General features: G+C 44.9%; 1 protein-coding gene across 1 annotated transcript in view; it reads right to left on the reverse strand.

Annotated features, from left to right (window-relative positions):
• Positions 1-15622, reverse strand: part of gch2 (GTP cyclohydrolase 2) — a 64592-nt gene that overhangs the window by 7793 nt on the left and 41177 nt on the right. The window lies entirely within an intron of this gene.

Consider the following 15622-nt stretch of genomic DNA (forward strand, 5'->3'; position numbering starts at 1 on the left):
TTAGAAACATAGAAACATAGAAAATAGGTGCAGGAGCAGGCCATTCGGCCCTTGGAGCCTGCACCGTCATTCAATATGATCATGGCTGATCATGCAACCTCAATACCCTACTCCTGCCTTCTCTCCAAACTCCCTGATCCCTTTAGCCATAAGGGCCACATCTAACTCCCTTTTGAATATGTCCAATGACTGATGTATCATGACACCCAGGTCTCGTTGCACGTCTCCTTTTACTAATCTGTCACCATTTAGATAATAATCTGCCTTCCTGTTTTTGCCACCAAAGTGGATAACCTCACACTTATCCACATTATACTGCATCTGCCATACATTTGCCTAACCTGTCCAAGTCCCCCTGCAGCCTCTTAGCATCCTCCTTGCAGCTCGCCCTGCCACCCAGCTTGGTGTCATCTGCAAACTTGGAGATATTATATTCAATTCCTTCGTCTAAATCATGAATGTATATTGTAAATAGCTGGGGTCCCAGCACTGAACCTTGCGGTACCCCACTAGTGACTGCCTGCCAATCTGAAAAGGACCCGTTTATTCCCACTCTTTGCTTCCTGTCTACCAATCATTTCTCTATCCACATCAATACATTGTCCCTAATCCCATGTGCCTTAATTTTGCACTCTAATCTCTTGTGTGGGACCTTGTCAAAAGCCTTTTGAAAGTCCAAATACACCACATCCACTGGTTCTCCCTTATCCACTCTAATAGTTACATCCTCAAAAAATTCTAGAAGATTTGTCAAGCATGATTTCCCTTTCATAAATCCATGCTGACTTGGACCAATCCTGTCACTGCTTTCCAAATGCGCTACTATTACATCTTTTATAATTGATTCCACCATTTTCCCACCATCGATGTCAGGCTGACCGGTCTATAATTCCCTGTTTTCTCTCCCTTCCTTTTTTAAAAAGTGGGATTACATTAGCTATCCTCCAATCCATAGGAACTGATCCAGAGTCGATAGACTGTTGGAAAATGACCGCCAATGCATCAACTATTTCTAGGGCCACTTCCTTAAGTACTCTAGGATGCAGACTATCAGGCCCTGGGGATTTATCGGCCTTCAATTCCTTCAATTTCCCTAACACAATTTCCTGACTAATAAAAATTTCCCTCAGTTCCCCCTTCTCGCTAGACCCTTGGTCCTTTTGTATTTTCGGGAGGTTATTCATGTCTTCCTTAGTGAAGACAGAACCAAAGTAATTGTTCAATTGGTCTGCCATTTCCTTGTTCCCCATTATGAATTCACCTAATTCTGATAGCAAGGGACCTACATTAGTCTTCACTAATCTTTTTCTCTTCACATATCTATAGAAGCTTTTGCAGTCAGTTTTTATGTTCCCTGCAAGCTTACTCTCATACTCTATTTACCCCTTCCTAAATAAACCCTTAGTCCGCCTCTGCTGAATTCTAAATTTCTCCCAGTCCTCAGGTTTGCTGCTTTTTCTGGCCAATTTATATGTCTCTTCCTTGGATTGAACACTTTCCCTAATTTCCCTTGTTAACCCCTTTTGAGCCACCTTCCCTTTTTTATTCTTACGCCACACAAGGATGTACAATTGTTGTAGTTCAAACATGTGATCTTTAAATGTCTGATATTGCCTATCTACCATCAACCCTTTAAGTATCATTTGCCAGTCTATCTCAGCCAATCTTATATTGATGGCCTTTAGTTATGCTCTTCCCCATAAGTGGAAACATTCTCTGTCTCCACTCTATCAAAGCCTTTCATAATTTTAAAGACCACTATTAGGTCACCCCTCAGCCTTCTTTTTTCAAGAGAAAAGAGACCCAGCCAGTTCATCCTTTCCTGATATGTATACACTCGCATTTCTGGTATCATCCTTGTAAATCTTCTCTGCACCCTCTCCAGTGCCTCTATATATTTTTTATAATATGGCAACCAGAACTGTATGCAGTACTCTGTGTGGTCTAGCGAAGGTTCGATACAGGTTTAGCATAAATTCCCTACTTTTCAATTCTGTACCTCCAGAAATAAACCCTAGAACTTGGTTTGTTTTTTTATGGCCCTGCTAATCTGTGTCGCAACCTTTGGTGATTTGTTCTCAATGATTTCCAAGGGTTCACTAGCAATAATTTTATTAAGTTGTCACCAAAAGTTGAAAGTAACTTTGGAAAAAAATGTATTAATTGGAAATGTGTGGTATGAAAGTATGTATTAATTATTTACAGGTCAAAATGGGGGATTCTTCCTCAATTGTAATTCAACTGTTAGTCGGTCAAGTACAAAATTACTTAAAACACAATGCAAAGCTGATATTTTTCCGCTCCATCATTAAAAAGCACTTCTTCGCTATTGGCAAAAACATCCACAGGCTTAATAATTTAACTTTCTTTTTCATTATAACATCCTTATTTTGCAAGATACTGACCCATTGATTATTCAATGACCAGTTAAAAGATTTTATACTGAAGTCTATTTGGGCAATTTACAAATATGCCTCCATCTTGAATATGAAAATTTCAGGCCTAAACCAATTCCCAAACAGTACTGTTGCTCTGGAAAGCCATCTCAGTTAAATCCTCTGCAACATGCAAATTCAAACTTGCCATGCTAATTGAGCCCCTAGAATCCATGGGTAAAATTTATTGATAACTCAGCCTTGCCATAATATATCAAAAGCAAAATATTGCGGATGTTGGAATTTGGAATAAAAACAGAAAATACTGGAAATTTCAGCGGGTCAGGCAGCATCTGTGGAGAGAAAGCAGAGTTAACGTTTCAGGTCGACGACCCTTCGTCAGAACTGGAGAGTGTTCGGAAAGAACACATTCTTAACAAACACTGAAGGAGGGTGGGGGGGAGGGGAAGAAAGAACAAAAGGGAAGGTCTATGATAGGGTGGAAGGCATGAGAGATTAGAGAGACAAAAGGGCTGATGGGCCGAATTGAAATGGTAATGCCAGGAGTTAGAAACACATTAGTTAAGATAGGGTGTGAATAGTGGGATAAAGACTAACTGCCATTAAAGACAAGGAGATAAAAACAGGAAACAGGCTTTGAGGGAGACGGTGGGGGTGAAAAAAAAGGTTGGAACAAGATTGAGTCATTTTTCATACATTTAAAGGCTGCCTAATTGCTCTTGCAGGAACATTTCTAATCATTTGCAAACCTGTAGGCTGCCAGCTTCCCCAATCCAATTGACAGCTCAGGTCCAAAAAGAACAGCTTCCTAAATTCTTAATCAAATATGGGGGACCAGTGGAAGGTTCCGAAAGGTATATATCAATGATTTAGACTTGAATGTACGGGGTATGATTAAGAAGTTTGCAGATGATACAAAAATAGGCTGGGTGGTTGATAATGAAGAAGAAAGCTGCAGACTGCAGGAAGATATCAATGTACTGATCAGGTGGGCAGAGCAGTGCCAAATGGAATTCAATTCGGAGAAGTGTGAGGTAATGCATTTGGGGAGGGCTAACAAGGCAAGGGAATACACATTAAATGGTAGGACACTAAGAAGTGTAGAGGAACAGAGGGACCTTGGAGTGCATGTCCACAGATCCCTGAAGATAGCAGGACAGGTAGATAAGGTGGTTAAGAAGGCATATGGGACACTTGGCTTTATTTGCCAAGGCATAGAATATAAGAGCAGGGAGATTATGCTTGAACTGTATAAAATACTAGTTAGGCCACAGCTAGAGTACTGCGTGCAGTTCTGATCATCACATTGCAGGAAAGATGTGATTGCACTGGAGAGGTTACAGAGGAGATTTACGAGGGTGTTGCCTGGACTGGAGAATTTTAGCTATGAGGAAAGATTGGATAGGCTCGAGTTGTTTTCTTTGGAACAGAGAAGGCTGAAGGGAAACCTAATTGAGGTGTATAAAATTATGAGGGCCCTGGATAGAGTAGATAGGAAGGACTATTTCCCGTAGCAGAGGGATCAACAACCAGGGGGCATAGATTTAAAGTAATTGGTAGGAGGTTTAGAGTGGATTTGAGGGAAAATGTCTTCATCCAGAGGGTGGTGGGGGTCTGGAACTCACTGCCTGAAAGGTAGAGGCAGAAACCCTCACCACATTTAAAAAGTATTTAGATGTGCACTTTAAGTGTCGTAACCTACAGGGCTACAGATCAAGAGCTGGAAAGTGGGATTGGGCTAGTTAGCTCTTTGCTGGCCGGTAGGGATATGATGGGGTGAATGGCCTCCTTCCGTGCTGTAAATTTCTTTGATTCTATATGATTCTATGAACAGACTAAGGCCTGTGGAGATTTGATTGCATCTAAAATTCTAAGTGGCCAGAGGCTAAGACGAGAAACAAGACAGCAGATGAATACCAAATGCAACTTCCTTCAAGCAGGGAGGGGCTCCACGTTGACCCAAGGTCGGCCACCAACATATGGGCTGTACTGATCTCCACAATATTCGTCTTATAGTAGTTAGTCATCTTGCATGTATTCAGGACAGTTCCAAGCCTGCCAACAGAAGGCTATTTGCCGTCTGTTTAACCTTAAAAGGGCTGGGGGGGACTCTACTTTCAAGACGAGCACTGTGTGTCAGTAATTCAATACAGGAAGTATGTTAATTTTACAAATTGCTATGTAGTCCTAATGATAGAGAGAGAGAGAAATACCATATCTGTGAATTAATCTCCATTTGATTGAATGAAGGTTTACATTAAATTCTGCCTCAAATGTAGTAACAAATTATTTCATCTGGCTCTTACCTCACCGTTATCTGTCAATTGAGAAGAGACCCGAGAGCAATTGAGAAACTGTGTCCCAGAAAGACATATCACCCAGACTTCACCCGAGCAATCCAAATCAATCAATATCTACTACGAGAGCATGAGCTTATGAGAAGAGGGGCAGTAAACAGAGAGATAACTCATAAGGACATTTTGCGGGGCACTGCCCTCAGATGGTCACTTGTATCATAGAAATCTTCCGAATCTGAACTGGTAAGGGTAGACATTTGTTGGCGTCTGGTTTCGGGCCTGAACCGGGAGGCCCGTGTAGAGAGCAAAATTGGGCCTCAACTAAGTGATCTGGATGAGCAGCCGGCACCTGTCAAGTTTCTGCACAAACGAATTTCAGGCCACCCGCCTCACTGGCAGGGGCCACGGGTAAGTACGGGAGGGGAGGTGAGAAAGAAGTGGGGGCCAAAAAGAGAGGGCAATAGGAGGGGGCCGATAGTGTCCAGCAGCAGACGTCAGGAGTGCTGTGAAACTGGATGTCAACTCATGCCACTCTCGCCACTACGCAAATTCATTTTTAACGAAAACTCACATTTTCATTGGCGCCTGATTCCTCGGCTCCTCGGGAAACCAATCTCCTCTCGCCTTTCCAACTCATCCCTACCCATGGTTTACAGTGTCATTTCTAACCACCACCTTCCACGGCTCCACCCCCATAGGTTATTTTCAGAATAATTCAACTTCATATTCTTCTGTGAATCAGTGACATGATTTGCTGTACCGATGACACCACACTAATCTGAATTCTGCATTTCTGAATAAAGTACGAACATGACAGTTACAAAAAGCAATGTCAATGTTTTATTTTTTTATTCGTTCCTGGCATGTGGGCGTCACTAGCAAGGCCAGCATTTATTGCCCATCCCTAATTGTCCTCGAGAAGATGGTGGTGAGCCACCTTTTTGAACCACTGCAGTCTGTATGATGAAGGTACTCCCACTGTGCTGTTAGGTTAGGGAGGGAGTGCCAGGATTTTGACCCAACGACGATGAAGGAACGGCGATATATTTCCAAGTCAGGATGGTGTGTGGCTTGGAGGGGAACTTGCAGGTAGTGGTCATCCCATGCATCTGCTGCCCTTGTCCTTCTAGGTCGCGAGTTTGGGAGGTGCTGCCGAAGAAGCTTTGGCGAGTTGCTACCGTGTATCTTGCAGATGGAGGGACTGAATGTTTAAGGTGATGGTTGAGGTGCCAATCAAGCGGGCTGCTTTGTCGTGGATGGTGTCAAGCTCCTTGAGTGTCGTTGGAGCTGCACTCATCCAGGTAAGTGGAGAGTATTCCATCACATTCCTGACTTGTGCCTTGTAGATTGTGGAAAGGCTTTGGGGAGTCAGGAGGTGAGACTCTCACTGCAGAATACCAAGCCTCTGACCTGCTTTTGTAGCCATATTATTTATCTAGCTGGTCCAGTTATGTTTCTGGTCAATAGTAACCCCCAACATGTTGATGGTGGGAGATTCGGCAATGGTAATGCCGTTGAATGTCAAGGGGAGGTGGTTAGACTCTTGTTTGTTGGAGATAGTCATTGTCTGGCACTTGTGTGGTGCGAATGTTACTTGCCACTTATCAACCCAATGCTGCATGCGAGCATCATTATCTGAGGAGTTGCGAATGGAACTGAACACAGTGCAATCACCAGCGAACATTCCCACTTCTGACCTTATGATGGAGGGAAGATCGTTGATGAAGCAGCTGGAGATAGTTGGGCCGAGGACACTGCCCCAAGGAACTCCTGCAGCGATACACTGGGGCTGAGATGATTGACCTCCAACAACCACAACCATCTTCCTTTGTGCTAGGTATAACTCCAGACAGTGGAGAGTTTTCCCACTCATTACCATTGAGCTCATTATAGCCTCACCTTTTGAATCTGAGATTAGGTGCAAATAACATTGGTGGTACAATTTTGACACCAACATTTATCATTGCTATAATGACATTTTTGAATTGGCAAATTCAAATGAGAATTCTCTTTTTGTGTTATTTGAAGGAGGAAGAGGAGGACAAAAGGAAGGATGTGAAACAGGGTTGTTTGTACAAGAAGAGGAGTGCACACACCTAACCTTACCCATACAACTGTACCTATACATCCAGCCAATCTTAGCTGGGAAGGCTCAAGGAATAATGCACTAGCAGGACAGTGACAGAGTTGTGTCATCTGCTTGAAGGTAACCTACAGCCAACCCCCACCAAAGAGTGCAAGTGGCAATCAAGGTTAACACATCAGACTCATTCAAAACTTCCATATAGGAAATCAGCAATTAGTCAATCCACAGCACACAGATGAATCAAACTGGCCATTGATGCACCATTTATCCAATGCAAACAACTTCAAGTTTATCAGAATTGCTGCCCTGGTGATTCAGCAGCAGAATGTGAGTGCACTGCAATTTTTTCACATTGTGTAATTCCCCAACGTGTTTTTTTGATTATCTGGCATTTACAAATCATGCCCATTCCTTCATGAACCACAGGAGGTTCTACTTCAAGACAAACTAAACATTAATGAGACTCCATGGATGAATAAAGGTACGAGGAAAAAAATTGAGGGTAAGGAAAGAGGCATACACTAAGTACATGGACAGCAGGGGCGAGCACAGCAAGGGAGGATATGAAGTGATTAGGGGAGAAGTAAAAAAAAAACAATTAGGAAGGCAAAGGGGAACTATGAAATTAAACTATCAAAGTACATAAAACAAAATTGTAAAATATTCTAAAGGCACATAAATTTAAAAAAAGGAAAGTTGGGATGGGAATAGGGCCACTAAGGGATGTACAGGATAAAATCACATGCAGTGATAGCAAAATTGCAGAAATATTAAACAATTACTTTGCTTCAGTATTTACCAGTGAGACAGATCAGGTCGACATGACATCGGAAGATACAATTCGAAATGATGGGCCCAAAATTGCCCAGGAGTTGCTCCGTTTTTTTTGGAGCAACTTTATTTTTCTGGAGTATCTTAAAAATCCCCATTTTGCACATTCAATTTGCGCCAGTGTAAGTTAGTTATGATTTTTTTTAGTTTAGTTTAGTTTTGTTCAAAAAGGGGCGTTACCAGCCACCTACGCCCATTTTGGCCATTTAAGCCACTTTGGACAGCTAATAGTTGCTCCAAACTAACTTAGGCCAGTGTATGTGGCCACAGAAAACACTTGTGGAGAGTTAAGAAATCAGCGCAAGTAAGTACTTAATGACTGGACTAAAGAATGTGAATAAGATCAAACAGCTATACAAGACTGACAAACTGTTAATTTACTATAGAACAGAAGCAGTCATGGAAGCTTAAACTACAAAAATAAAAGAAGTAAAGAGACAAAACATATTTACATAATTTTTTTTAAGTATCCAAATAAAAAATAGAAGTACCGCCTGCTCGTAATTCTTATGTTCTTATGTAGGAAAGTATTTTCATCATCAAGGTTATTAAGGAAAGTCTTAAGTAAGCGCATTAAAATTAAAATTACTGGCTACACAGTTATTACCACCACCACCTCAGCCCCCCGCCCGGGATCTAAACTTCTCCCGGGATCAGAACTCCCTCCCCCCGCCCCGGGATCAAAACATCCCGCGGGATCAAAACTCCCTCCCTGCCCCGCCCCGGGATCAAAACTCCCCCCAGGATCAAACCTCCCCCCGGGATCAAAACTTTCCCGGGGATCAAAACTCCCCCCGGGATCAAAACTTCCCCTGGGATCAAAAAATCCCCCGGGATCAAAACTCCCCCCGGGATCAAAACTTCCCCTGGGATCAAAAAATCCCCCGGGATCAAAACTCCCTCCCCCCCAGGATCAAAATTCCCCCCGGGATCAAAACTCCCTCCCCCCCGCCCCCAAAACTCAACCACCGGGATCAAAACTCCCTCCCCCGCCCCCCAGGATCAAAACTTGCCCCAGGATCAAAACTCCCCCCGGGATCAAAACATCCCCTCCCCCCCTCCAGGATTAAAACTTCCCCCGGGATCAAAACTCCCTCCCCCCGCCCTGGGATCAAAACTTCCCCCGGGATCAAAACTCCCTTCCCCCCCCGCCCCTGGGATCAAACTTCCCCTGGGATCAAACCTCCCCCCGGGATCAAAACTTTCCCGGGGATCAAAACTCCCCCCGGGATCAAAACTTCCCCTGGGATCAAAAAATCCCCCGGGATCAAAACTCCCCCCGGGATCAAAACTTCCCCTGGGATCAAAAAATCCCCCGGGATCAAAACTCCCTCCCCCCCAGGATCAAAATTCCCCCCGGGATCAAAACTCCCTCCCCCCTGCCCCCAAAACTCAACCACCGGGATCAAAACTCCCTCCCCCGCCCCCCAGGATCAAAACTTGCCCCAGGATCAAAACTCCCCCCGGGATCAAAACATCCCCTCCCCCCCTCCAGGATTAAAACTTCCCCCGGGATCAAAACTCCCTCCCCCCGCCCTGGGATCAAAACTTCCCCCGGGATCAAAACTCCCTTCCCCCCCCCGCCCCTGGGATCAAACTTCCCCTGGGATCAAACCTCCCCCCAGGATCAAAACTTTCCTTGGGATCCAAACTCCCTCCGGGATCAAAACTCAAAACTTCCCCCGGGATCTAAAACTCCCTCCACCTCCCCCCCCCCCCCGCCCCCGGATCAAAACTCCCCCCGAGATCAAAACTTCCCCCAGGATCAAAACTCCCCCTGGGATCAAAACTCTCTCCATCCCAATCAAACTTTTAAGATGGATTTCAAAATAGTCAATTCTATCTGAACCTTTGCATGGCAATGTCCTCAAGTCTTCAAGTTGTGTGTAGAATATAATGCAGGCAACCAACAAAACAACCAAGCGCTTTAGAAGAAGACAGGCTGTGTGGCAGGCCACTCGGCCCAGGTTAGGGGCGGGACGCATTGGGTCCCACGCTGCAGCATGCATCATCATCATTGTCGGCAGGAGTTACTGCATGCGCGAACGTTCTAATGCGCATGCGGACAACTGCCGGCACTTTTTCACGCGTAGGGCCCTAGCTCCGCCCTCCAATGGAATCGCCACGCCGCGCCAAGCCCCGGGAGAGTCAACAGAGTGGCCAGAATCTGGGGACATCTTTTTGCCGCTGTTTTGAGCCTCGGAAGTTGGCACATCACACGTGAGTGCGCCGAAAAAACGGTTAGGCCAAATATGGGCCCGATATAACCACATTTAAAATAAAAAGGAGAAATATTAAATAAATGATTCAAACTCAGAAGATTGCATCCATGCTTTTTAAAAGAATCTAGAGAAGATAGCAGAGGCACTATTGCACATATTTAATAATTGATTGGAAAAAGGTGTAGTGCCAGAGGACTGGTGGATATCTAACGTTATATCTTTATTTAAGAAGGGAGATAGCACATGTCCAGGGATTATAGATCACTCAGCTTAATACAGGTGGTAGGAAAAATAATAGAATCCCTACTAAAGGAGAAAATAGAAAAAAAAATAAAAGTAATAAATAGTCAACATGGGTTAAAAAAGGGAAAGTCTGGCTTGTGCAACCTCATTGAATTCTTTGAAGAGGCAACAGAGAGAGTAGAGCAGGGTAAAGCAGTAGATGTAATTTATCTAGATTTCCAAATGGCCTTCAATAAGATGCCACGTATTAGATTAATGACTAAGGTCAGAGCATGCGGAGTCAGGGGACAAGTAGCAGAATGGATAGCTAGCTGGCTGCAAGACAGAAAGCAGAGAGTAGGGGTAAAGGGTAGCTATTCAGAATGGCAGAAGGTGGAAAGTGGAGTCCCACATAGATCGGTGCTTCTTTCCACTGCTGATCATAATTTACATTAACGACTTAAGACTTTGGAATCAAAAACACAATTTCTAAATTTGCGGATGACACCAAATTGTGAGGCGGGGGGGCGGGGGGGGATAGTCAATCCTGAGGAGGACTGCAACAAATTACAAGAAGATATAATAAACTTGCAGAATGGGCATATAATTGGCAAATGAAGTTCAACATAGATAAGTGTGACGTATTACATTTTGGTAAGAAAAGAAGGAGGTCACATGCTACTTAGAAAATAAGAATCTCGATGGGGCAGAGAGCAAAGGGATCTGAGAGTACAAATAAACAAATCCTTAGAAGTAGCAACACAGGTTAATAAGGCCATAAAAAAAGCAAACCAAGCACTAGGGTTATTTCTAGAGGGATAGAATTGAAAAGTAAATAAGTTATGCTAAACTTGTATCGAAACAGAACTGTGTACGGTTCTGATCGTCATATTATAAAAATGATAGAGGCACTGGAGAGGGTGCATAAAAGATTATGAAAGGTTTTGATAGAGTAGACATAGAGTGTGTTTCCAATTGTGGGGAAAAATAAAACTTGAGGCCATCAATATAAGATAGTCACCAAGAAATCAAATACGGAATTTAGAAGAAACTTCTTTACCCAGAAGTGATGAGAATGTGGAACTCACTACCACAGGAAGTGATTGGTGCGAATAGTATAGATGCACTTAAGGGGAGGCTAGATAAGTATATGAGGTAGAAGGGAATAGAGGGTTCTGCTGATAAAGTTAAATTAGGATGGGAGGAGGCTTGAGTGGAGCATAAATGCAGGCATGGACTAGTAAGGCTGAATGGCCTGTTTTTGTGCTATATATGGAGGCCAATACTTTCATCAGTCATTATGCCTTCATCTTAACACAAGCCCTGTGGCAAGGCTTTTTGAAGGAGAAGGTAGACAACAAGGATGGTTCCCAGGACACCAAAGCTACCATCTTCATTGCTGGCTTCTGACATCAGAGTCATCCATGAACATAAACAGAGTGAAGGTACAACATGGCCCATTCAGCCACCAAGGTAGTTATCAAAGATGCTATAAATATCCCAAAGCAGCACTGCAGATATGTAGACAGATCAGGGACTGTTTTAAGGCACAGCCCCACAGGGATTATTATAGTCTTCTGCATACTGCACATTCTGTTATCGGGGAGGTCCAATAATTGAGCAGGTGGAAAAGGAGAGTCATCTGTAGTCATAGCAGGGCAAGACACTGATAATCAGCCAGAAAATATTGCTACAGAAAGTTTGAGGAGCAAATAAAGAGTGAGACCCAGGAGTCCTCCTGGCATCTTGGTTTATGTGTGAATGAATGGGCCATGCATCATGCAGGTAGGTTGTGATGCAAATTTGATTTGATCTTAAGTAGCAGTAATAAAGTATTCCCTGCTGCAGTATACATGTGAAGCATAGAAAGATCAGTCAGCAAGAACCATACTGGCAGACTTTCACAAAAGAGCTCTTCAGTTAATTGCCGCATCTTTCCAATGTACTATTAGTGCTCTTTATACCTGGGCACAATGCAGTGAATGGCCCAATGCACCTTAAACAACATTGGCCTCTAATATTACTTAATTACCACAGATGCCAACTCTTTAATCTGCCAATACCTTATTATGCACCCTGATAAGAAAACTCTCTGGAGGCAGCTGATATGAAGTATGACCAAATATTAGTGATTAGGGCACATGGTTAGTGTCTTTTGGCCAGTGCTTCCCCCTAGTGACCGAGTATGTTTTTTTGTGTCTAAATGTATGTACTGTGCAGCTGATGAATGTTGGTTGGTCGTCCGGCCACCAGGATCCTGCTCCTCCTCTGCCGCTATCACTGGTTACTGCTCGTTCAGTCTCTGTGACTCTCCCAATGCATCTTTCTCAAGCTATCTAAATCTGGCAGGGTGGATATTCTTGTGCTGATGCTCGCTACAGAAAGAGTGAGTGATGCAGGATGCTGTGTTGTGTTGGCTTCTTGGGTACCAGTGGGACATGTTGCTGATTCATGGGGTCTGGCTGTAGACAAAGAAGTGGACCTTATGCTAAAATGCTAGCTGCAAGACATCTGTTCAAACAAAGCTTGTAATAACTAATTCTTTGATCAACAGCTATTTTCTGCACAGTACTTGCCAGTGAGTTTTGATTCTGGGAGAATCTCAACAGTGAGATCATGAACGCCTGGCTTAAGGTGATGGTCCAATTCACGTCCCATCCCACCGCGAAAACGTCCCACAACACATTCTTGAGGAGTTCGCCAAATTTGCACGGTTCCGCGAGCCTTCGTAGGTCTGCGACATATTCCGCTAAATCCTGGCCCTCGGTACTGCGGTGCATGTAGAAGCAATACCTAGCCAGCGAAACCCAAATAAAGGCTTCACCCTCTGTAAATTTTTCTAAACTACCGACGGCAGCCATCTCTGCGTGTAAGCCCGTGATGTGTTCTCATCGCCAGTTAATATGTCTCTACTTATCTGTAGAATAACTCCATGAGGCCTAGTGCTGTGCTTGAGCTGCTGTTAGCTTAGTCTCTTTATTGTAACTCAGAGTGCCTGCACAGCATGGGAGGCCTGCTTATATATAGTGCTCCCAAGAGATGCTGGGATCCCTTGGGACTCCTACAGATGCGCCCTCTGGTGGCAGTAGAATGCTGGTTACAAGGTGTTGCATATATAACATTACTCCCCCCCAAAGTCAATAGTACACTTATTTACATGTCACTGTTTTCAGAAAGCAAAGGCATGAACACCAATGCTTCATCGCGAATCCAAAGATGAGCACTAACACTGTTGGCCTACGATTATACGATCCGCCACAGGCCAGGCACTGAGAGCTGTGCTGATATCCTCAACCAGCTACCGTTGCCCACCACCGGGGTGGAAATAGCGCAGCCCGCAGACCTGTGCTGGGTCATGGACATCTTCGGAAGCTGAGGGTCACCCGTAACGGCCCGCCAGATCAAGATCTGCACCATCCAGGACCCTGGGTTATCTCTTGTAAAAAGTTGCGTCCTCAATGGGGGCTGGTCAGCGGTCCCAAGAGAAATGCAAGACGAGATAAAGCCATTTCACCGTCGTAAAGATGAAATGTCCATCCAATCGGATTGCCTCTTATGGGGCAACCACGTCATCCTGCCAAAAAAAGGCAGGGCAACCTTCATACGCAACCTACACAGTGCCCACCCAGGCATAGGCATGATGAAGGCTATCACCAGGTCCCACGTCTGGTGGCCTGGCATTGACTCGGACTTGGAGTCGTGCGTGCGCCAGTGTATCACTTGCTCACAATTGAGCAATGCCCCCAGAGAGGCTCCACTTAGTCTGTGGTCCTGGTCTGCAAAATCATGGTCCAGGATCCACGTAGATTATGCGAGCACCTTTCTAGGATAAATGTTTTTTGTTGTAGTGGACGCCTACTCTAAGTGGATCGAATGTGTAATAATGGCATCCAGCATGTCCACCACCACCATTGAAAGCCTCAGGGCCATGTTCACCACCCATGGCTTGCCCGACATTCTGGTCAGCGACAATGGTCCGTGTTTCACCAGCTCGGAATTCAATGAATTCATGATCCGCAATGGCATCAAGCATGTCAGGTCTGCCCCATTCAAGCCCACGTCCAACGGCCAAGCGGAGCGGGCAGTCCAAACCATCAAGCAAAGCTTGAAACGCGTGTCATAAGGCTCCCTGCAGACCCGCCTGTCCCAAGTCCTGCTCAGCTACCACACAAGACCCCACTCGTTCAATGGGGTTCCCCCTGCCGAACTGCTCATGAAAAGGGCACTCAAAACAAGGCTCTCTCCAGTCCACCCTGATCTCCATGATTATGTCGCGGGCAGGCGGCATCAACAAAGCATGTACCATGATCGCGCAAATTTGTCACGCGATATTGAAGTCAATGACCCTGTATTTGTACTCAATTATGTACATGGTCCCAAATGGCTCGCTGGCACTGTCATAGCCAAAGAAGGGAGTAGGGTGTTTGAAGTCAAACCTGCAAATGGACTAACTTGCAGAAAGCATTGGATCAAACCAAACTGCGATTCACAGGCAGCCATGAGCAACCCGAAAAGGACATCACCAATTTCGACCCTCCGATACACACACAAGTGGCACCCGACATCACAAAGCTGAACTCACCAACCCCAGCAGCCCAGCAAGGCCAGCTGCACAGCAGCCCAGCGAAGGCCAAACCAACTCATCTGCACCTGTGTTTGTACCGAGACGATCGACTAGGGGGTGGAAAGCCCCAGATCGTCTCACAGTGTAAATAAATGTACTATTGACTTTGGGGGGGGAGTGATGTTATGTATGCAACACCTTGTGACCAGCTTCTACCACCTGTTGGAGTCCCAAGGGATCCCAGCTTCCCTTGGGAGCACTATATATAAGCAGGTTTCCCATGCTGTGCAGGTACTCTGAGTTACAATAAAGAGACTAAGGTCACAGCAGCTCAAGCACAGCACTAGGCCTCGTGGAGTTATTCTACAGATAAGTAGGGACATATTAAAAAACATTTTTAATCTTACACCCGACCCCCAACCCACCCACTTCCAGCTTTAATGGTGGCGGAATGGGGGCAGACAACCAACCTGTTCCCAGGTGTCCCATTTAAATATTATATTAAGGCCATGTGCAGGAGGTCAATGGCCATTGAATCAGCTGTTGAGTTGATAGCTTCAAATGTACAGTAAAAGCTTCCAGCTTATAGAGATATCTTCCCTCTGCCAAAAACTCTTCGTCACTGTATTTCCACAACAGATTCACCATGCTGCAAATCTTTACATAATTCTCCATCCAATCTGACCATTACCTCTCTCGCAATTAACAGATTGCTTCTGCCATCTCCACTTCACCTGCCGTCTATTCCATCAGCATGGGTGCCCATGAAAAAAATCTCACCTTGGTCTACAGAATCCTAACACGATCAGCCCCAACACCGGCAGCACCAGGCACACCAGCAGCACCAACAACATCACCAAACTTCTCCGCAATCACCTGATGCTGCTCAGGACACAGGGAATCAGCACCCGACCACATTGCTGCCTGGCATGCCAGGGATGGCCAGATTTACTTCACTTGACGCTGTACATCCTGGCTGCCACATGATGCAGCAGGATGGCACC

The sequence above is a fragment of the Pristiophorus japonicus genome, chromosome 9 (assembly GCF_044704955.1).
Source record: "Pristiophorus japonicus isolate sPriJap1 chromosome 9, sPriJap1.hap1, whole genome shotgun sequence".
NCBI lineage: Eukaryota > Metazoa > Chordata > Chondrichthyes > Pristiophoridae > Pristiophorus > Pristiophorus japonicus.